The 25,095-nt window shown below is 32.6% G+C and overlaps 1 protein-coding gene and 1 pseudogene across 1 annotated transcript in view; both read right to left on the bottom strand.

Moving 5' to 3' along the window:
* Positions 1-25,095, bottom strand: part of LOC145263185 (retinol dehydrogenase 7-like) — a 447,785-nt gene that overhangs the window by 375,328 nt on the left and 47,362 nt on the right. The window lies entirely within an intron of this gene.
* On the bottom strand, positions 14,028-14,146 carry LOC145263516 (5S ribosomal RNA; annotated as a pseudogene).

Below are 25,095 nucleotides of genomic sequence, written 5' to 3'. Positions count from 1 at the left end.
GTGACAATTTAGAAAAATAAATTCTGGTGCACGAAAGGACACCCCTTTTAATGGTACTACACCCATCTTCGTAGCTCTTCAATTTTTTAACTTAAAAAGGAGTATTTACTTTTGGAATGATCCTTATATATTGTTGTGGGGGAATCGCCCTCCAAATGGACTGTTCTATCCATTATATAAACCATAGACCTTTTGATCACAGGTGTGGATTAAACACCAGGGCGACCCTCGCCTGCTCGGTGACGTTTACTACTCTTTTCAGTTGTAACCTTTTTACGTTGTTGTTCCAGTAATACATTGTTTAAACTCTACTTCGTTGTTCTCTTTTCTTTGTGGCTTATTGCAAGCAATAACACTGGCGACATTGGATTCGGAGAACGTACTCACGTTTAAAAACAGTGTTCTAAAAAACTAAACACTGACGACATTGAATTCTAGGAGCATACTAAAATCGAAACCAGTAACGACATTGAAAAAAAAAATACTCGTGTTGAAATAGTATTCTAAAAATACTAACAACGTCTGACTCAAATGTTATCAAGCCTAAGGAAGTGTCTAACATAACACTTGCAACTGAAAGGTTCACGGTAACTAAAAAAAATCGCATATCTTGATGACATTATCATAGCGAGCAAAAGCAGGGAGAAACATGAAAAACATATCAGACAAGTATTCAGTCGAATACAAGATTATGGATTTAAGATCAAAGCAGATAAATGCGAGTTCTTTTTACAAACAATTAAATACCTGGGTCAAATAATCGATAAAGATGGCAGACGCCCAGGCCCAGATAGGGCGACCGCTATTAAATAAATGCCGGCAACAGTAAACATAACTCAATTGCAGGGTTTTTTGTTTTGGTAAATTATTACCAGGGGTTCATCCCAAATATGCACAAATTGCGCGCACCACTTAATGAATTGGTGAAAAAGGATAAGGCTTGGGAGTGGACAGAAGATTGCCTGACATCATTCCAAGAAATAAAAAGAATCCTGACTTCAAAACTATTCTTAGCGCATTTCAACCCGCAGTTGGACATAATAGTAGCTAGCGACGCTAGTTAATATGGCGTCGGGGCGTGCATGCTACATCGAATGCCGGATGGCTCGAAACAGACTATTGCTTCGCATCACAGACTCTCTTGCCAGCGGAAAAGAATTATTCTCAAATTGAGAAAGAGGCCCTAGGAATTATATTTGCAGTTTCAAAATTCCACCGGTTCTTGTACGGAAGGCATTTTTTCTACAAACCGAACATAAGCCGTTGATATCCATTTTTGGATCAAAAATGGACTTCCAACATTGACTGCGAATCGACTATTAAGATAGGGAACTATTCTGCTGAACTATAATTTTACAATTCAATTTCTCCCCCTAAAACAACTAGCCCATGCAGACGGTCTATCGAGACTGATTCATGCCAAAATATAACCTCTTGAAGATTCAGTAATCGCGGCACTACGTATTAATAGTGATGTAAAAACCATGATATAAACAATATTATCCACGAACTGCCAGTCACAATTCAGAAAGTTAAGTCAGAATCCCTAAATCACAATTTCATTCAAATCACGAAGCAGAAATTAGCACTGGGTGACACCAGTTCAGACATTTTTTTCTGGTTGCGGCGAAATACTGTTATACGGTGAAAGAGTTGTCATCCTCCAAACCCTTCAAAAAAGAATTCTCAGGAATTTTCACATGGGGCATCCAGGAATAAACAGAATGAAAAGCCTAATGAGAAGTTTTGTTTATTGGCCAGCTATGGACTAAGATATTACCGACATGGTGAACAGATGCACAGGCTGTGTTTTGGCTGCAAAAGCACCACCGGTAACATATAAACCTTGGCCTAAGGCCGAACAACCATGGTCGAGGATCCACATGGATTATGCGGGACCTGTGGAGGATTTTTACTACCTGATAGTAGTTAACTCTTACTCTAAATGACCAGACGTACTAAGATGCAAAAAAAAAAAACCAAACACGGCAACAACGAGAATTTTTTTATTGGAATTGTTTGCTCGGTTTGGGGTTCTACATGTCTGGTTTTCATACGCCGCATGGTCACACTATTAGTCGGGATAACTCGGGTTGGTGTTGTTCAACAGTGCTTTTTTTCTATAAAGTCCAGGAATTTACTTCGCATGTGCGGAAAGGAATATTCTATATTGTTTATTTAATAATCTTTGCGTTGAATGGTTTCCTAAACGTATTTTACATTCATATTTCTATTTAATTTCCAATTCATCAGCGTTTCAAAAGCAGGAATGTAAATATATATATATATATATATATATATATATATATATATATATATATATATATATAATTTCTTGTTTTGAAAACGTTGGTGAATTGGATATATATATATATATATATATATATATATATATATATATATATATATATATATATATATAAAGTTTTCAAAATACGATAATTGTTAAGCCACATAGAATTTTACGCGTTTCATCTTCACAAGGATTCGGCAGGCATTGAATTCATAATACTGCGTATTTTTATACATTATCATGGTGCTGAGTTTGCTAGTTAACCAATCAAATTCGTTTTTATGCAAACACCCACTTATCGCATCCAATTCTCGTTCGTTTATGAGACAGGTTTATGTGACCTATAATTCACAGCTTTCTTTTTTCGTTTTTGGAGGGGATGGGTCCATCTTTTTTGTGTGCTAGAGAGTGACCTAGTTTAAACCGAGAAGGGTTCAGACATGTTCGTTGTAATTTTAGTTTATACTAGTTTATTTATTAGTTTGTTTATTTATTAACAAACCGGGAACGGGTCCTTTACGACGCCATAATTATTACAGCAAAAAAGAAAAAAAAAAGGTACTCATGCAAAATACGTACTGTGCTATTTTGTAGATAGGATTTTACAGTTAAATTCAGTTTTGCAGTGTCTTTTGTTTATTAAATTGTTAGATAAAAGTACAAAATCGTTACAAACACCCGTTCTGCTCATGTTAAGAATGTGTTTCTAAATAATAACGTTATCATTTTAGCACGGCCCGCGTTCTGCAGAAGTTCCAAGAAAAAAGATAACGTTGTCCATTACAATAGACCCGTGAGCCAAAAAATGAATTAACTGGGGGGGGGGGCTTTGCCCAGGCGTAAAATACGCTTAAATATGATATTTTAATTTGTTCAGATTTCGTATATATTATTATAAAGTCGTGATTTCAAAAGTAAAAAACAATTATTCAGGTGTCATCAGCTAGAATCGAAACCGAAACTGTAGCATTCAAAGCTTGTGACGTTACCACTGTATCAACAGGATACGCATATGAACCGATTAAAAATTGAAAATTGAAAATAAACTAAGATGAATGTACAAAATGCTTAACGATTTTTTTCAATTTTGACCGATTTTTGACCCTTTTAAAAACTATTTTATTTCATTGCATATAGTTCTTCTAAAGTCCAAATTAATTTTTTAGAAATGCATCAGCTGTTATAATCAGGCTTTATTGAGGTGTATTCCAATTCCTGTTGTAGCTGTTTATTGGAACCTGAAATCATAAAACTTGGTCAGTCATCCCACAAGATGTCTTACAATAACATACTGGATTTTCAAGAGTCTGCGACAATTTAAAATACTTGTAGAAAAGAAGTCTGGAAACTTATTGAAGGCACCTTGTACAGTGAGAACAGAAGACCGAATATTCCAAATGATCGAATAATCGAATGATCGAATAATCGAATAATCGAATATTCGAATAATCGAATAATCGAATATTCGAAATAATCCTGAACTATTTTGTAAAAGAAAGTGTTGTACTTAAATGACTAATCTCTCTCTCTCTCTCTCTCTCTCTCTCTCTCTCTCTATATATATATATATATATATATATATATATATATATATATATATATATAAAGTGAACGTGTCTGTCTGTCTGTCTGTGTGCCTGTGTGTCTGTGTATATTTCCCTACGCAATAACTCTGTCAATTTTCAGTCTATAGACTCGAGATACAGGATACTGAGATTTGGGAAAATCTTTGTAATCCAATTTCGGCCAGAAATTTGGCTATTAAAGTGGTCAAAGTTCAACGATTTGACCTTTGAGAACTCTATCAAACTCCTCCGCCATTTTTTGGTATAAACAATTTAAATTTTAGATATAGGTTCCTTTGACTTGGATCTAACTTAATAACTTGGTTTGAGCCTAAAACAATAGGGGTCAAAGTTAAAAAAATCGACAGCTTTAAAAAAAATTTTTTTTTGTTTTTTACTCACCAGAAATATCCAAACAAACGGGCAGCGCCGTGCTGAAATGCCATTATTGTATAATTAATGTATTTTCTCGCCGTGGTGTGAAACATCGATTCATTCCACCTCTCCAAAACACAAGACACGATAACATGATGGAGTGCAGTTGTTATCATGCTTTAATCACCAGCATCATCCCTTCAAGCTGCACACCGCTTTCGTTTTATTGGTTCGGCGAAAGAAAAATAACGAAATTTCCCAAAGGATTTGCACCCTCGATAAGGAGGTACTTAATTTTTGTATTGTTTTCAGTCTCCCACGACCGAAAATTATTGAATGCAAAGCACACGTGTGGAAGCTGTGTGATGCTGCCAATCAAATATGGCGGCAACAAACGGATGCTTATAAACACTACTATAAGCAAATGACTTTTATTTCGAAAGAGTTCATAATAAATAGTAGTATTTTGATTTAGAAAATAAGTTTATAATACAATACAATACAATGTACGGTGAGAAGGAATACAAGCCTATGCACCCAAGATTACAGTCTCTCAATGCGCATCATTTTTAGATTTGTAGTCAAAGCAAAGCTAGTGATTCCGCCAATATTTGCCTAATCAAGCTTTGAAAGTATTGGTTGACTCTGCAGATACGTCTTCCAACCGCTGATTTCACACGTTCATCGCACGAAGTGTGCTCCAATCAATCCAGCTACCCGCCTTTCGATGTTTATGGCTAAAAAAAAAAAAAGAAAGAAAAATCGTACTAAAGACTTAAGAAAGTGCTGCCCCCGTGGATTAAACAAAAGGTTCCGTCGAATATTCCCGAGTTTGAGAGAAAGATTCCTGAGTTTGGCACGATATATCTGTTGACTTAATTACAGTGAAAGTGCTCAACGAAACGAAACGAGTTTCTTAAAGGGACTGTCATAATTATTATTTTACTATAATAATTAAATATCTATAGACACTAGTATTTCATCATTTTTGGGAATCTTCAATGCAGGGTGTCACGATTAACACCAGTCGACAGATTTGAACTCGGAAACACGAGCCATCTCTGGCTCGATTAGCAAAGACCGCATTTAATTGGCTACTATTAACCGTGTGAAAAAATGTTGAATTTAACAATATAATTTTAAATTTTCTTTACGTCATTCACACAGTGATCTAAACGTTATATGACTATCTATGCATAATATATATATATATATATATATATATATATATATATATATATATATATATATATATATATATATATATATATATATATATATATATATATATAAAAGCTGTATGTACCCGGCACTGCCAAGTTGAAACATATTGATGGACTGAGGGTTTAATCAACATACTATTTTAGATACACCGAATATCTTTACTACTTAAGATTTTTCCGAAAGTAGATCATATGTTGGATTTATGAAAGCATAAAACATGTTGGATTTATAAAAATATAAAACACGAATATTTTGTCTTTGAAAATTAATCAGGAAAACTCCCTAACAATACAACAATTATATATATATATATATATATATATATATATATATATATATATATATATATATATATATATATATATATATATATATATATATATATATATAATGGTCTTTTAGAGAGGATGGGGAATATTAAATTAAGATAAATCACAGAAAAATATTTTCTATCATACAAATATGTGGTTTATTCCAAAGATTAATTTTTGGCATTTATACTTGAAATACAATTTTGAAACATATTGCCCTCGCCGCCCGCGCATATATGACGTAACCTGGTTAACGCATAGAATGTTGTCTTCCAAGTGGTCTATTGTGTATGATTTATCAGCACTGACATGAGACTTTACATTTCCCCAAATGTTTCTTTCAGTGAATTGAAACCAAATAATGAATTGCCTTACCAAGCTTTACTCAGAATAACTGATTGTTGTAAAATCCGTTAATTTCTGGCATTAGCAGTTAAAAAAAAATCAAAGGGTTTAGTGACATACTATTTAAGATATACGAAATATACTAAGTTGTTATGATTTACTTTGAAGTTGACCAAATTTTAGATTTTTGAAACATAAAACAATAGTTTTTATCTATGGAATCCAAACACGAAAATAAAATCTCATAACTTAAAGGGAAATAACTCATAAGTTAAATGAAAACTTTTTTTTCCGTTTTCAAATGCAGCAAATGTTGGCCATACTAATAATTAAAAATAAATTAAATGTAAACTTAATAAAAAATAAGTTTAATAAATTAATTTTATATAATATTTCTAAATAGAATACTCAAAACGATTCTATTACTCATTTTTATTAACAATTTAGAGCAAATTGTTAAAACATGTTTTCTTTAATATAATATGCAAATGAGATTACCTCTCGAATGTGGATTCCTTTTGAATAAATAATAAATAAAGGAACTTGCATTTAGTATTAAAATCTAATTACGAAGATTTTCTTGGAGGTCACCGAATATCCCCATGCCCCCCACCTTTATTTTGTCCGTAGAAGTGCTCCCTTGTTTTCGGCTGATACTGGAAAACAGGAAGCATTTCAAAATTAAATAGGTAAGGGAGGGTCCTGATTAACGCATTCATCGCTTAACGTTTTATTTGGTTCATTTATTTTTATTATTGTTATTTTTCTTTATTTTGGGGTGTTTAAAGGCTCTCATTACCCCCGCCCATCACCCGCATATATCATACGCATCACAATTTCACCCCTCATATATCATACGCATCACCCTCATTGTTTCATTATAAAATAAATCATTGTTAAAAAAAAAAAAAAAAAAAAAAAAAAAAAAAGGTCATTGTAAATATTGTTCATATCATCTGGGGTTTTAAGTAGATCCAACCCCTAGAGTGTATGTGGTATTGTGGTGACTGCAACTAGTTATAGGGAATAGACCAAGTGGACGACCCCCGACCCCCATTCTCCCCCCACACCCTTTTGGCCTCATGTCACATTCGGAAAGAGTATCTTTTCATATTTTATATAATTTTAATCTTAAAATTTTGTAAAGTCTGAAATATTTCTTTTTTGAATAAATATTTAAAAATCTAATTACGAAGATTTTCTTGGAGGTCACCGAATATCCCCATGCCCCCCACCTTTATTTTGTCCGTAGAAGTGCTCCCTTGTTTTCGGCTGATACTGGAAAACAGGAAGCATTTCAAAATTAAATAGGTAAGGGAGGGTCCTGATTAACACATTCATCGCTTAACGTTTTATTTGGTTCATTTATTTTTATTATTGTTATTTTTTTTATTTTGGGGTGTTTAAAGGCTCTCATTACCCCCGCCCATCACCCGCATATATCATACGCATCACAATTTCATCCCTCATCATACGCATCACCTTCATTGTAAATAAAATCATTGTTTCATATAAAAAAAAAGTCATTGTATATATTGCTCATGTCATCTGGGGTTTTAAGTAGATCCAACCCCTTGAGTGAATGCGGTATTGTGGTGTCTGCAACTAGTTATAGGGAATAGACCAAGTGGACGACCCTCGACCCCCATTCCCCCCCCCTTTTTGGCCTCATGCCATATTTGGAAAGTTGTATTTCCACATTTTATACTATTTTTCTTGTAAAAATTTTGTAAAGTTTGGAATATTCTTTTTGAATAAATATTTAAAATCTATTTACGAAGCAGTATACCTTTTGTATATATTAACCAAAATTTGAACAAACAAATGGACATGAATACGACTTTATTATAATAGAGGATTTATTGGTTTCTATATTATAATAGATTAATTGAATTGATAGAACAGTAGTCAGAATAATATGAACTATCAATCCCTATCTAAAAAAAATTCAGAAACTTAATAATACGTAACAAATAGTTGTCAATAAAATTCAATGTTGACTGATTCAAATATATTCACAGAAAAATCATAAACCAGATTTTTAGACTCTCAATTTATATAAATTTGAGGGATTAAAACAGGGGTCTCCGAACTACGGTCCGTGGGCCAGATCCGGCCTGCGAAAGTCTTTAATCCGGTCCGCCGAAGCTCTCATGGAAAATATAAAAAAATATTGAGGAAAACTTTTTAAAAATTAGAAATATGTGAAAATAGTGTATTTTTTTTTATAATTGCAATAATTTAAAATAATTAAAATAATTAAAAATAATTAAAGTAATTAACAATAATTAAAATAATTAAAATAATTAAAATTAATTAAAAATTATTTAAGAGAATGAGGTTTTAGAGAATCAGTTTCATCAAAAAGCAAAGCTTATAACCAAACACAGTATAAAGCACGTCCAGGTCATTTTATATTTTAGCCCGCGTAGCTCTAAAAAGTCAGCAATAATGTCCCTCCCCGTTCCAAAACTTTGGAGACCAGTAGGTTAAAATGCCTTTTACAGAATGAAATTTCCCAGATTAACCAGATCGAAGTGTTAGCAGATAATTAGAAATCCTGTCTCAAATAAAATACCTCAAATAGAAGACATCTAGGCTTCTTATAGGTATGGCCTTGTTAATGATATATTGACAGTAATTTTATCAGCCTCGCCAACAAAACTACTGTAAATTGGAAAAAAAATCGTTGTCACAAAAAGTCCAACCAGGCACTGTTTGAGCGCATCCTGTAGGACAAAAGAAACCGGTTCAATGCCTACGAGACAATGTTGTTAATCAGTATTATATGGCGAGCTCCCAACGTCATTGGGTCTATGATTCAGTGGACGTTGATTATTTACTCGGTTCAGGCCACCAGCAATGCGATCTACACACCGACAAGTTCTATTTGGAAAGTGTTCAACACCAATTCCTGGTCGATAGTCCGGGTAGAGGAGATGTTTAATAAACAAAAACGCCAATTGGCGTTTTGGAAAAGCGCTAGTAATTGAAGTTTATAGTCAACAAAGAATTTTTACAAAATATTGACTATGAGATGTGTGTAAATAGATTCATTTAGGAGTAAAATGTAAAATCAAGAAAATATCAACTCAGCTGAACCCGTGAAGCATCGTAAAGCGGGCCTGGTCATTGAAAATGACGTCATGCATTAGGTACAAACAAGCAAAATAAGAGCTTTTTACGAAAGGAATTAGAAATTTTCTTTAAAAATCTATTGGAAAGAAAGAAAAAATAAAATGAAAACAGAACAGGATTTATACTGAAAATTGATTATTCAAAACAAAAACAAGAATTAATTCGTATTATTTGGATTCTCTCAGACGAATGTTCTCATCTTGAGTGCGATTTTCACAACGTTTCGGTTGATATAACCTTCGACCTTCTTCAGGTGTATCTTATCGAACTCGGGAATGTTTCTGTCGAACTCGAAAATTTAGACGGAATTTCCAGCGGAACATTTTATTTAATTCACGGGGGTAGCATGCTCTTGTTCCGTCAGCCATGACTGGATAGAGGTCCTAAGTAATTCGCAAATATATATTTCGGTCGCCCACACTGAGAATTGAACCTTCAACCTTCAGGGGAATATCACTTTTTACAATTGATTTTTCCAAGTACTCTAACAACTGCGCCACGGGTTCTTGCGGACATCAAGATGAGAACAGTAGTCCGATGAATCAAAATAATACAAATACTCAATCCTCATCTAAAAAATTCAGAAACGCCATGGATTAATTCAAAAGGAAAAAAGTTGTATTGTTTCTGCGTTAAAAGCAAAGAAACGTGTCCGTTGTTTTATTGGTTTTAAAGACTAAAATTCGTTTCTTATTCACTTTTAAAACACCGCAAACAAGTCAACACAATGTTTACTGTATCAAGAAAAAAAAAAAAAGATTGTAAAAAAATAATTTAAAAATTATATTAAAAACACGTGCATTTTTAACTTAAAATTGAAGTAACGTGCGAATTACTATTGAAATACACATCTTACAAATACTAGCAGGGAGTTCCGATGTTGCCCAGGATTAATTCACGATCAACAAAGGCACTTGTACAGTTTAATCAAGACATCACAAAATGAAAATATCTAAAAAAAAAAAAAAAAGAATATATTGTACGGATCCGTTTTGGACTGAAGATCTCCGAAAAAATTTTTCTCATTTAATTTGATTGAGTATTTTTTTTTATTTACAGCGGAAAAACACATTTTTATGAGAGCGCGTTAAAGTCAGCCATGTTGGAATTTTGAGACCATGCCACGGGGAGATAACTCCAGTTAAAGCGCCCCATCTTTAATACTAGCTTTTCTTCCGAAACATCGAACCTTTTGCTCGGTATCATAACAAATTGTTTTTCCGCTGTAAAAAAGAAAACTACTTGAAGAAATTAAGTGAATTTTTTTTTCAGGGAACTTCATTCCATAAACGGATACGTACAATTTAAACTTTGTTCGATATTTTCATTTTTTAATGTCTTGATTAAACTGTACAAGTACCTCAACAAATTTTCTACTATCCTATACATTTATTATCATCGAAATCAGTGAAATCGATCATTTTTCAATCAAGTCGATTGATTGCCTGCTCTAGTCGGGGACTCCCTCTCGCGGTGTATTAGAAGGAAGCTTTACATGCCTCACCGCAGTTATAGTCCACAATACATAATAGTCTACATTGCAATTTATAAAACATTCAGTTGATTTTATACAATAAAAAAAAATAAATAAAGGCTTGATTTAAAGTTTAAAATAAGTAATGCTGTTTCAATTGTTCTCTAAGCAGAAACGTTTATTTGAACACGCACCAGTCATAAAAAAAGCATACCTTTGATTTTATGTAGTTATTTCGACATAACAACTTGAATTGCAGTTAAACGTACAAAATAAAATACGATTCAACCGTGCTCTACAAAATAGCATTCATTTTGAACGTGCTCCTATATTGTAGAAGATTCCATAGTTGATTTTTTATAGGCTGTGCCTTTCTGCTTATACAATGAGGAAACTTGTCAAACGCACTTGTTATGTTAGATTATATAAAAATGTTAACTTTTCTGAAAATAGGCCTTTCTTTCTTGAATTTGATTTTTTCTTTCGATTATCTATTTTCGATACTTATTAGAAGCATTAGATGCAAAACCTACGCAAGAACACTCCCAGACTTATAAGGTACATTTGTGTGAAATCTTTGAAAAATCGGTCTAGCTGTTTTGGAATTTATAAGGAACGAACTCACACGCACAGAGTTACTTTATATATATATATATATATATATATATATATATATATATATATATATATATATAATCAACTTATTAAGTGTTCCCTTTTCAGATAAAATATGTTTTTAACTCTTTTTGAAAGTGTTTTTTAACATGTTTTGTTAACTATTTGCTCGTGTATATATATATATATATATATATATATATATATATATATATATATATATATATATAATTTAGATATTAATTTAAATATGTATTTAAATATTTACTTAAATATTTTTACGTGCATAAAAGTAAATATTTAAATGATAAATTAATAATTATAAATAATACGTCTCAAATTGTGGGCGACTGGAATATAAGCAAAGCGTTGATAACTTCTCTCTTTAAAAGCACTAAGGGAGTAAAAAGAAAGAAGAATACCATAGAATCGCTTATAAAAATAAATATATAAACAATCTTATATATATATATATATATATATATATATATATATATATGTATATATATATATATGTATATATATATGTATATATATATATAAGATAGATAGACAGATAGACAGACAGACACACAGACAGACAAATAGATAGATAGACAGACAGATAGATAAATAGATAGATAGGCAGACAGATCGATAGATAGATAGATCGCCAGACAGACAGAGAAACAGATAGATAGATAGATAGATAAATAGACAGACTGATAGATAGATAGATAGATAGATAGATAGACAGACACACAGACAGATAAATAGATAGATAGATAGACAGACAGATAGATAAATAGATAGACAGGCAGGCAGACAGATAGATAGATAGATAGACAGACAGATAGACAGACAAACAGATAGACAGACAGATAGACAGACAGACAGATAGATAGACAGACATAGACAGACAAACAGATAGATAGACAGACAGATAGACAGACAGACAGATAAATAGACAGATAGATATGCAGACAGACAGACAGATAGATAGATAGATAGATAGATAGATAGATAAAATTTCTCCCTTTTAATTGCACGAATCAAAATGCTTTATCTTTCCGAAAATGAAATTCAATCACTTTTTGACAAGTTTTATATATGCCTCGACAATTTCTTTGAAAGGCGAAACACAAACTAGCTATCTTTCGTAATAGTCAGTATCGTTGCCGTTGTACCTTATTCTGTGATTTCACCAGGTACCGTGATTTTAAAGAAACACTCTTCTATTTACGGTGGCCGCCGTAAAATCCGAGTTTTAAAGATTATTGGGCTAAACATTAAGCAACAAATAAATTCAACATTTAAATATTTGCGTTAACATGAAATATGAGATTTGTTCGAAAAGTAAAGACTCCTATTTTTTAACTCCAAAAGTTTAAGAGGGATGAAGACAGGAGTTGTACCATTTGTACTCAGGAATTTATTTTTTATGCATAGTCAACACTATTCTCAATGCGTTTTTGGCAGAAATTAGATGATGCATTTCTGCTTCTGATGCACGTTTATGACAGCGGTTGCTTTCTTAGAGTCTCACACCGTCAATATCTGCAACAGAAATATGAAACTTTCAGGTCACGAATACATGAGTTCAGTCATCATCACAATGCAATGTGCAATCCTCTCTGATCTATTCGGGCGGAATAAAAATAGGAGGCATTATTTTTGGGACGCCCCTCGTGCGCGCATAGTTGCACGTTACTGATTTGGGCTTGCTTTAGTTTTGCGACTGTCTTGGTATATTTTGTTGGTGGTTAGGGGAGTCCTAAAATATGTTGATAACTTTAAGAGGGAGTTAATATAGTAATTGATGTTTGTAATGTCTTAAAATATTTCATTGGTATTAAACAATATTAACATATTTTGTTAGTGTTTAATGGGGCTTAAATTATTTTAGTGACTACAAAACGGTCTTAAAATATGTCGTTGGGGTTTAAAGGGTTTTTTAAAAAAAATATTTTGTTTGTGTTCAGATGGTTTTATCGGAACCCTACAAGGAATGGTATTTTGCTGCTAGACGAGTTTGTCGGGAAGGGGTGTAAGTCGTTGTCGTTTAGACAGTCTTAAAGTATTTCCTTGGTGTTTAGAGATCCTCAGATAATTTATTTGTCGTTTAGAATGTCTTAAAATATGCCGTAGGCGTTTAGATGGTCTTAAAATATTTCCTTTGAATTTAAAGTGTCTTACATTATTTAGTTAGCGTTTAAAGGATCTGAAATTGTTCGTTAGCGTTTAGGGGATTATAGAAAGTTTCATACGTGTTTAGATCGTCTTAAATTATTGATTGGAGTTTAGAAGGCCTTTAAATATTTATTTAGCATTGAGAGACTTTTAAAATATTTCATTAGTGTTTAGATGGTCTAAAATCGTTGAGTTGGCGCTTGGAAGATCTTAAAATATGTCTTCTGCGTTATTCTTATCAGCATATAGACTATATCAATCACAATTCAGATAACATCAAGTGAATATATCTGCAACCCTCGTGTATGCTTGTGAAACTTGGACCGTATATACCAGACATGTGTGCAGTCAGTGCAGTCAGCACCAACCCTATTCAGGGATTAACTGGCTTCCTCCGAAGGAGGAAGTTTCATGGGAGTATGAAATTCACAAGCGGTCCCCAGTCGCATGTATATCCCCGTTAGGGGAGATGACGTTAGGTTTTTGCAACTTTTTGCAGGGAAGTGTAGACGTCCTCCTACATACAGCACCTGGTATTTCCAAATTGGTCACCCATTTTAGTAATGACCAGGTTCAACGTTGCTTAACTTCGGTGATCTGATGGGAACCGGTGTGTCAACGTGATTATGCTGTATATCTATATGCCAGACATGGTAAGAAACTGAACCATTTTATATGACCTGCCTTCGTAGATTGTGGAACATCAAGTGGCAAGAAAAGATACCAGACACAGAGGTTTTAGCCCGGTCAAACTTTCTGTTAGCACACACCATGTTACAGCAGTGCCAGTTTCATTGGGCAGGTCATATATGCCGCATGCTTAAAAGCAGCTGCTTAATTGTGGACTGCTAAAACAAAAAAAGAAAAAAAAAAAAAAAGAAAAAAAAAAAGAAAACCCACAGGAGGACAATATGAAGGTCTCCTTCAAACAATTCGGTTTGTATTCTAACATGGAAAAACTAACCCAAGACATATGTTCATATCATGCCACAATTCACAAATGGGCAACAATTGCTGAATCCGCACGCAATAAAGGACGACAGCAGCAGCAGCAGCAGCAGCAGCATCCGCAATCAATTCCAGAACAAAATAATGTCCGGATAATGTGACCATTCCGATACAAAATCTACGCAATCTCCTTTAAATTATATATATATATATATATATATATATATATATATATATATATATATATATATATATATATATATATATAATTTAAAGGAGATTAGAATAATAGTCTAAAGAGCTAAGTGTATTTTAATGTAATAGTGAAATTACTAGTTTAATTAAAATACAGGAAATGCTCGTTGTAATTTAGATATATAATAAGCTCGATAGTTAAATGTCCTAGAGCTAATTCAATATTAAGTAATGTGATTTATAATTTAAAAGTTTTAAAATTTTTTAAATTTAACAATCAAAATTTAATTAAATTAAAAATCAGTTTCATAAGAAGGAACAACAACAAAGTCAATTATCTGTACGATCGTTTCGGAAATCCGTGCTTTTTATTTGTGGTATACATGAAGTCACGTAGAATAATTATACATAGTTTTTTTGGTAAGCACGGTCTCCTCATCAGCAAATTTAGGAGGATTTCTATTGAATTGAAAAGACACCAAAAATAAACCTAGCATTAAAAGTAAGGCAGATGAATCTGAAAAATTGAAGTAAAAGGTTTGGATATAAAATTTATAAGAAAATTAATAAGAAAATTTGTATAGGTTAGAGATAGAAATGAGTAGAAAAAATATATATATTTTTGAATTTACATAATAAATTTGATTTAAAAATATATAGATATATAATTACCTTTTGGTTTTTCTTTTTTTGAAATCAGGAACTGTATTTAAAGTAGTCATTTAGATGTTTGCTATAGCTTTTTATTTTATTGAATGATGAATTTTAAAAGGGCGACGCTCGTGCAGTAAATTGTTTCCGTTAGCGTATTTTGATTTAGAGACGCTACAGTTAATATCTATAGAGAGAGAGTTTTTTTTTTTTTTTTTTTTTTTTTTTTTTTTTTTTGCAAGTTTTTAAGGGGAGATAATTGTCATGGCTTTATTTATTATTTGATTTACGAGTCTAAGGGCGGTAATTGGTTTAACTTAATTTATTAAAAAAAAAAAAAAAAAAAAAAATCTATTTTTACTAATGAGTAATTTTTAATAATTTAAGGTGGTTTATATTTATTAAATTTAAACCAACGTTTATGATTACACGATAGAAGCTCCTGTCTTGAATTTACTAGTTTGTTTGTGCTGTTTGTGGTGTCGTTTCAATTCAATAGAAATCCTCCTAAATTTGCTGATGAGGAGACCGTGCTTACCAAAAAAACTATGTATAATTATTCTACGTGACTTCATGTATACCACAAATAAAAAGCACGGATTTCCGAAACGATCGTACAGATAATTGACTTTGTTGTTGTTCCTTCTTATGAAACTGATTTTTAATTTAATTAAATTTTGATTGTTAAATTTAAAAAATTTTAAAACTTTTAAATTATAAATCACATTACTTAATATATATATATATATATATATATATATATATATATATATATATATATATATATATATATATATTCTGTGTGTGTGTCTGGTCACGAATAGGCTCCTATATGGTTGACTATTATAGAAAACTGATCACATATAATGATAGAAGATGTATCGAGACACAGGAATGGGTATGTTTGATCTGGCATAATGATGATTCATTAAAATTATGGGGTCTGCGTATGCGCCTGGTCCACAAGTATGGAAATAAAAAAATTAAAAATTAAAAAAGAACCTTTACTAGTGTTTTTGATATAGATGTACATAATAATACTTTGATAAGTATGTTTTAACTTAAATAGGGATGGTATGATAAAATTGTGGGGTCTGCGTTCGCGCCTGGCCTCCATAGAATGGAAATAGGCACAAACTTTAATAAAGACTTTTCATATCTATCTGCGTAAGCATACTTTGATAATTATGTTTCAGTTTGAAGAAATATGGTATAATAAAATTATGGGGTGTTCGTTCGCACCTGACCTCCATAGAATGATAATATGTCACAAAGTTTAACAAGGTTCTTTAATATAGATCCACAGAATATTGTGATAAGTGTTTCAGTGTGAACGGGTATGGTATAATATGGGTTTTATGGGGGTTATCTATTTTATTTTTACTTTCATCATTTTTTGCTTTGGTTTTGATACCCCCAAAATTCGAAGCTATCTCTTTACAACCCTTCCTTTTCATAACCTATCATACTTTCATAATCAGAGTCCATTTTCTGTAGGCTGTTTTTGAACCCAGTCAACGACGGGTACTTTTGCTAATATATATATATATATATATATATATATATATATATATATATATATATATATATATATATATATATATATATATATATATATATTTATATATATTTATATATTCCATGTGTACATTGTCATTATTACCATAGTAAAAAACGACAATTTAATTACTTCTCTTGTCGGTACATATTTTCATCACCCACAATTATGGCAACTTGCAATGGAAATAATCCATGACTAATAATAAAAACGTATGCGGATGGAAATTTCTCAAACAGAGTAACACAACTAACTCCAACACCCACGGCGCGTTGAATAGCGTACTTGGTAAAATTAAGTTGTAAAATGCACTCTTCTGAAGGTTGAAGGTTCAATCTTCAACGCGGGCGACACTCAAAATACAACTGCGAATCATTTAGCACCACTATTCAGTCATATGTGACGCAACAAGTGCATGCTACCCACGTTGATTAAATGAGAAATTCCGTTCGAAATACCATGCAGATTCCCGAGTTTGACAGAAAGATTCCTGAATTCATCAGAAAGATTCGAAGATGATTCAAGACGAGAACAGTAGTCCGAAGATTCCAAGTAATACGTTGACTAATTCCTTAAAGACATTTTCTAGCAATAACTCTTCTGCCATAACAACGAAAAAAAAACAAACTTTTATTCCTCCCTCCTTTGGTGCAATTTTCAAGGCATATTTGCGCGGAACTTCTTTGTTCCTATTTACAATGCCTCCCCACGGGACAGAGTTAGACACCAGGGTCGTTTTTTAACGTGGAGAAACTGCTTTGTTGCTTACAAATTGATTACCTTGAAACTCAGTGTTTCATGGCAGCAAAGGTCCGTAGATCGGAACTACGCTCTGCTACCATCTTGAGTTGGAAGCCATGTTTAGTTTCAGAATAGTTTCCGATGGTTAGTTGTTCTATACAAGTCCTGGATATGACGAGTTCTCAGTAGACAGCCGGACTTTATAATTTTTCTTGCCAGAGAACAAAAGATTCTTCCCGTGTTGACACAAAGAAAACATATGCAAGGTTGCTAAAGGAAAGGTTTAATTTTGATGGAGAAATTCTGGTTTTTGATTGGTTGGTAGCAGAACGTGAATTAATTTAATTCGTCAGTTTCTAGTAGCAGCGTTTATAAATAGATTCTCCCAACTGTGAGGGACCGTACCCCATTAGTAATAAAAAATATTGCAACAACTGTAGCACTAAAAGTAGTCCAACGCAGTTTTTAAAATCGATCAACTGTTAATATTCTTATATATAATATATAATGTTCTTTATCCTTATTCTGCCGGGTTGTCATAGATGGCGTTCCTCGGCCGTGATGAAAGAAATACGTCTAGATAAGCAGGCACTGTTGAAAAAACAAGCTGGATGAAGGGTGTCCGTTGGCCATATTCATCAATCAAACGAAACACCCACTTCCAATTTGTCACGAGCCAGTACAGAAGTAGAAAATATCAGAGAACTGTCATTAAATTGCTCAGAAAAATATTGAAACCATTATACAAGAGTAAGTAAAAAAAAAGATGCTTACATTTGTGCAGGTAAAAATGCTATCTAAAATTTTATCGTTGCAGACTATCAAAAACGTTATTTCAAATTTAACCGTAACGGACCAACGAAAAGGCTCTTTCAAATATAAGCCCGATAGACCAGCAAAAATGGAATTTCAAAATTAAACGTGACAGACTAATAGAGATATTATTTGCAATTAAAGCGTGACAGAAAATGTTATTTCAAATTTAATCTTGACAAACCAACGAAAATGTTATTTGAAATATAAGCCCAACAGACCAGCGAAAATTCTATTTTGAACTTAAAGGTGACAGATGAACAAAAATGATATTTCAAATTTGAGCCCGGCAAACCAACGTGAATGCCATCTCAAATTTAAGCGTGACAGACCAACGAAAAGCTTATTTCAAGTTTTTACGTGACAGAATAACGAAAATGATATTTTAATCCTTACCTGACAGACCAATAAAATTGATATTTTTAACTTAAACGTAACAGTCTGGATATGCAGAATCTTATAAATAATAATACGTATTTGCTGAAGTAAATATCATTTTAAATTGAAGCGTGACGTCCAAAATATCTGTCAAAAACTAGGACGCACTTCATAAAGACGAAAACTCGTTAAACACTGACTTTGCCCACGACACGATTAGTCATTGTATATTGTTGCACAACAGTGAATAGACTATTTTGTATCGGCGTCTCAATCGAATTATGCACGACCATCGAACACCGCTGGCCAACAATGGTGGCTGTAGAATTGCCAATTTCCTGAACTCATCATATTCGTAGAGGAAAATGTAGTTCCTCAGGCGATAGACAGAACGACTATTCTGCGGAGTAACTTGGTCTAACATCGAATTCATAACACCAACACCTTTAAGGCGCCATTTAAGAGGTTTTTTTTATATTTTACTGCGTTTGGATACGTCTGTATCTCCTTTTCTTGAAAACCGAGCCACCTATTTATTGAATGCGTCCGTGAATCCATGTCGGTTGGTTTGTTTGTCACACACAAGTTTGACATAACATTTTCGTCGGTCTGGAAGATTAGATTAAAAAAAAAATGCCATTTCGATACATCCTAACAACTCTGTAAGAATCTCTGGTAAACGTTAAAGATCGCGGCCAGAGCAGAATGCGAAAAAGAAATTGTATGATGATAAACCATTTCGAGTTAAAATCCACTTTGTATTGTTGCATAAGTGACGGACGACGTCGGAAACCATTTGGGTGTATTGCACACACACAAATTCAGGATCTGGGCAAAGCCAGGTGTTAAATCCGCTGCTGACGTAAATTAGTTAAAGGAAATCGACATTCCTATCGAAGAGTTGTGGTCATGGAAAATGACCTAAAAACAGAAACCATGGGACGACACACATTTTAACCTGGAGTGGAATACCAACCAAAGACAATGAACATTCCTAAATGAACAATCGAATTCCCCTGTATGGAATGTAAATATAAGATGTAAGTAAACAGAAATCATCAGCCAGCAACCCGAGTAGTGAGTGACATTTCTACCGTCGCCTCACACAGACACTCCAACCGCTGACTAAGTCACATTTCATTACGCTCTTTTGTCATCAGTAGGTTGATGTAAGTAAACTGGTATTATTGACTTAACAAGTTCGTTTGTTTTGATTCTAAAAAACACGGCGAAAGATTAAGTGTGTGTATATAATTTTGAACGCATTTGATGAAAATGCAACCAATAAATTATATAGACCGACTATATAAATATATATATATATATATATATATATATATATATATATATATATATATATATATATATTAAATTACATTTTCACCCCACACAAGGCACATTGCCACTTTGGTGTAGGGGCCTATTATCAGGGGCAGCAACTACTGGGGCACTATGTTGGGATTTGGGTAGCAAGATGTCGGTTCACGTTACACTTGAACTCCTGCATATCAGTACAGTTGGGGAAGCAGGGACCTGGAATGGAATTCCAGAGTCTAGCGTTTCTGGTGAAGAAACTAGTGGAGTAGAAAGATCTTTTACATCTAGGGATCTCTACTGCGTCGGGTGGGATTTAGCTGCCTGTGGGGTTTGTCGAGGGTATCTACGTCGTGGGAGCACAAGTGTCTGCAGTTCGTCAGAGCATTCACCATTAAAATACTTGTAGAACAGGCATAGAGATGCAACGTTTCGTCGATGGGACAGAGGCTGAAACTTAGATGCCAGTTCAGGGCCTATCAGATTGGCGACTATGTAAGTTTAGAAAAACACTATCCCCACTCTGCTTTCTCTCGGCTTTTCTTTCTGTTTTGGTGCAGATATATGTGCGTGTGAATATGCTCATATGCATACATGGGTTTTGTAATAGGTGTGTACACACATATATGAGGTATGCTTCAAATATTGCTTTCTATATATAATCTCGATTTTCGCTATGTAAATTCAGTCCCTATAAAAATAATTGAGGACTTCCTATCAGAAACTGTATCGCTAATCAATTAGCCTGTGTACGTTGTCATCAGTGTTTCTACAAAATAGCCATTAATTTAACGTCTTTTCAATTATTATTACATTTTATCTGGGAAAGCTGATTCTCGCAAATACGTATCCCACAAAGACAGTAGCAAAATTGTTATTTTTATTCACTCCTTTCTACCTGCTCCGTCGTAACTCAAAATTTATAACATAGCATTATAACAACTGTTTTTTTTGGGGGGGGAGTACCGGCATTAATTGAGCAAACTAATAATATGATAGTTGCAGAGAGATTAGAATTTTTATTAAAGACAACTTTAACAACTCATTTTATTTTTTTTAATGTAACAACGCTTATGATACACAAGCAGGACCCGTCAACCGGCATTTCCCGGTGTGAGCATCCCCCCCCGTCCTCGTAAAAATTAACTACGGTTATTGTTGGTGGCCTATCCCCAACGTCCTAATCTTAAGAACGGGTTTCGAAATAGACACCTCTAACCTCCTCATGTTAAGAACGTCATATGGAATAGACACGACGAACCTCGCCATGATAAGAATAGCACCGGAATAGACACCCCATTTTATGAGGCCGACTGTCCAAGTATTCGCCCCAAGTTCAACCTTGATATATTTTCTCAGCATACCCACCCACAAAGACTATAAAAAACAAAAAATGGGGTGGGGTAGTGTCGTGCGAAAAAGTACACTTTTTATCGTGCATGCGTAGAAGAGTGAATTACAGTGCTGAATGCATGTCATTAAATTTCAAAAATTATTTGTCTCCGCCAAAGTTAAAATAGATGATCTTATTCAGCATAGTCTAAAACTCATAGAAGACGTCAGTTTAAAAGGAAGTAGTGTAGTTACTGGAAAGGTAAAAAAAGTATCTAAAAAGTTAATGTCCGAGCAGTGTTGAAAAGGAACCATGAAAGGGAACTAAACAAACAAACAACTATAGTAAAAACAGAAAAAAAACAATATATTACAAATAAGTATATCCGTAAGCAATGTAATAAAGGGGAAATTTGTACTTGAGGGGCGTAAATTATTTGACAGACAAAGGAAGTAAAAACAACAACAACAACAACAACAATAACAACAACAATAGCAACAAAAAACTGGCGTTAATGTAGTCGAATAAAAACTGAATGGAAAGTAATGAAAATGATAATTTATCTGGACGTAATTCAGGCTTATAGTGTGAAAATGTGTTTTATATAAAAAGAAATAGTTTTTATGATTTCAAAAGTGAAAAATATTTTTTTTGCTGAATCACCCCAATCTAAGCTCGGCGGCACTTTCATGTAAGAGACAACTACAACTCTCTTTTATTAAGAGATTCGCTGGACGTTTATGACCCCCCCCCTCTGTAAAGTCTGTAAATTTAATTTTTTTATCTATTGGATTCACTTGACAAAAGAAAAAAGTGTCAATACATTTTTTTCTTTTGTTGCATTAATCTCATCTTAAATTTCAGATAAGAAAAAAGTAAAATTGTCCCCCCCCAAAAAATTATGACTTTTATCCTCGGGATCAGTTTTAAATTATTACGTTCTTCTGAAGTGAACACGTACTTTGTGACCAACACCGAGAAAAATATTGTCTCGGTGATGGTCACAAAGAACGTGTTCAATATAGTAGACGTTGATGTGCAAATAATGCTAATCCAAATAATGCGTAATGGCATGTGCAACTTTTTATCAAATGTTATGGTTAATTTTATAAACATCTGTCTGTAAAATAAAGAAAAGGCGACAATAGTAAAGTATAAATGATTTAAAAAGTGATCAGTTCATTTTAACATCGGTAAATTTAGGACGCCGAAACCGAATATGATCTAAATAAAGCTGCGACGTTTTTTTTTAATGTAAAAATGTGTAAATAATGTTATCCATGTGTAACTTTTAAGTAAATGCTAATTTTTGTAAACATTCGTCGATAAAACAAAGGAAAAACGACAATAGTAAAGTATAAATGATTATAAAAACTCATCGGTTCCTGTTATCATCGGTTTATTTGGAACGCAGAAACCGGATATTATATAAACAAAGCTGCGACGTTTTTGTTATTTTAAATGTAAGTAAATGTTATGGCTATTTTGGGTAAAAATCAGTCTGTAAAATAAAGGAAAAGCGACGATAGTAAAGTATAAACGATTCAAAACAATGCATGGCGGTTGATCGGCCTTATTGAATAAGAGCTGTGGTATTCGTTTTTTTGTATGTTTGTGTACAATCCGGAATAATAGAATTTCATGGTCGCAACCAATCAGAATAGGCTGAATATTATTAGGGAGAAATCATTATTTTCGAATAGTGAAGTGCAATGGTAGTTGTACGTGTCTGGGTGTTTTATCCAGTTAATAAGAGTGTCAGGTCAGTATAGTTATAATGGTTATATATTTACCAGATCCTTACTGGGAGAATGGGAGGACTTTTCAGGTAGAGGGAGAAATATGAACTACTTCGTATATAGATCTGGGCAATCATGATGATGTCGCTCGTAGGATTTTATTATGACGAACAAATGTGTCGGAAACGGCGTACAAATGTTACATAAGATATATGGAAGGATATAATAATTTCAATGCAGGGAACTTGGTGTGTAAGTGTTGTGACGTATGAACATAAATGGGCACATAAAAGAAAGTTTTGCAGGTGTTTTTATCTTCGTACATCCATTTTCCCCAAAACAATCACAAATAAAAATCAGTAAATATGGAATTACTCTTTGAGATAAATCTGCTGGTGCGAGTCTGTAATATTTCGAGAATATATATCTCTTTTTCAAAAAGAAAGAACCGCAAAATTTCGTTAACGAATAGAAAATATAGTAAAAACGGAACCGGAAGTGGAATAAGTGGAGATATCAAGCAAAAATATGACTTAGTTCGGTATTCCAATCATTTTGTTATATATATATATATATATATATATATATATATATATATATATATATATATATATATATATATATATATATACTGATGCATCATCTATTATAATCACTATTATTGTCGTCATCTTTACATCCTATTATTACTTTTTCGTTTAATTTAAGCGAATAATAAATCAGTTATTATTTTAATTCGGGTTTGAAGTAACTGTAGTAACGGCGCTCATTAAATCTACCATGTGTCGCCTTTGAAACAAAGTTTAATATTAAATTTATTTCGGTGATTGTATTAAGATTTTGTTTTTATACTGACATTAAAACACACCCACTTATATATATATATATATATATATATATATATATATATATATATATATATATATATATATATATGGAGCAGTGGATAGAGACGTTGAATCTCTACGGTTCCAGGTTGCAGTTGGAAGAGTTCTTATCCCAGCGCGGTTCTTACCACCTGACGAAGTCCAGAGAAATTGTTGGATGAATCATCGTGAAACAACACCAAAAAGATGAGGATAATAGTCCACAATAAAAATAAATTGTTAAACGATACTCATGCCAATAATAAATTCCAATTAAATAATATAGATTAATATATATTTTTTTCTTTTTCAATTCATATTCTTTTATTTATTTTCATTCGTTTATTTTATGTTGTGTGTGATTACCTTTTTATCTTTATTATCGAGATCTTATGGTAATTATAAGAAGCGATATCTTAACTACAAAGGCTTTGTCATGGAGAGGCGCTATATAATTTATATAAGTTACTCAAATAAATTACGTTTATTCATATTTATATAAAATGATTTGTTATATATACATATATATACACACATATATGCATATATACATATATAGATATAGATATGAAAGTATATACATGTATAATTATTATTTTTAATATTATTATTAGTCTTATAATAGTTGTTTAGATTTCATTTTTATGCATTTATGATGTACGTATCCATATTTATTTATTTTTAATTATTTGTATAGTTTATTAGTTTGCTTATCTTTCTAATCTTAGTTTCATTATTGAGTTTTTATGTAATCTATTAAAGATTGTGGTGATCATACAAAAGTTGCTATTTGTGCATTTAAACATATGTATAATATATATATATATATACACATACATATATATATATAATATATCATATATATGTTGTATCGTTGTAAATTTACTATTATTTGAGTCATGCGATTGAGTTGTATGAGATTAGTACAACATTTTGGGGAAAGAGACATAAATGGATTTGGGAAGATGGTGTAGCTCTATTAAAAGGATGTAGTGAATATCGTGTCAGGAATGTTGTAGCTGTAATATAAAAGAGGAGATTAATTGCATA

This window comes from Euprymna scolopes, chromosome 38 (genome assembly GCF_053919585.1).
Source record: "Euprymna scolopes isolate OS-2025 chromosome 38, ASM5391958v1, whole genome shotgun sequence".
Taxonomy (NCBI): Eukaryota; Metazoa; Mollusca; class Cephalopoda; order Sepiida; family Sepiolidae; genus Euprymna; species Euprymna scolopes.
This window is presented reverse-complemented; position numbering and strand designations above follow the sequence as displayed.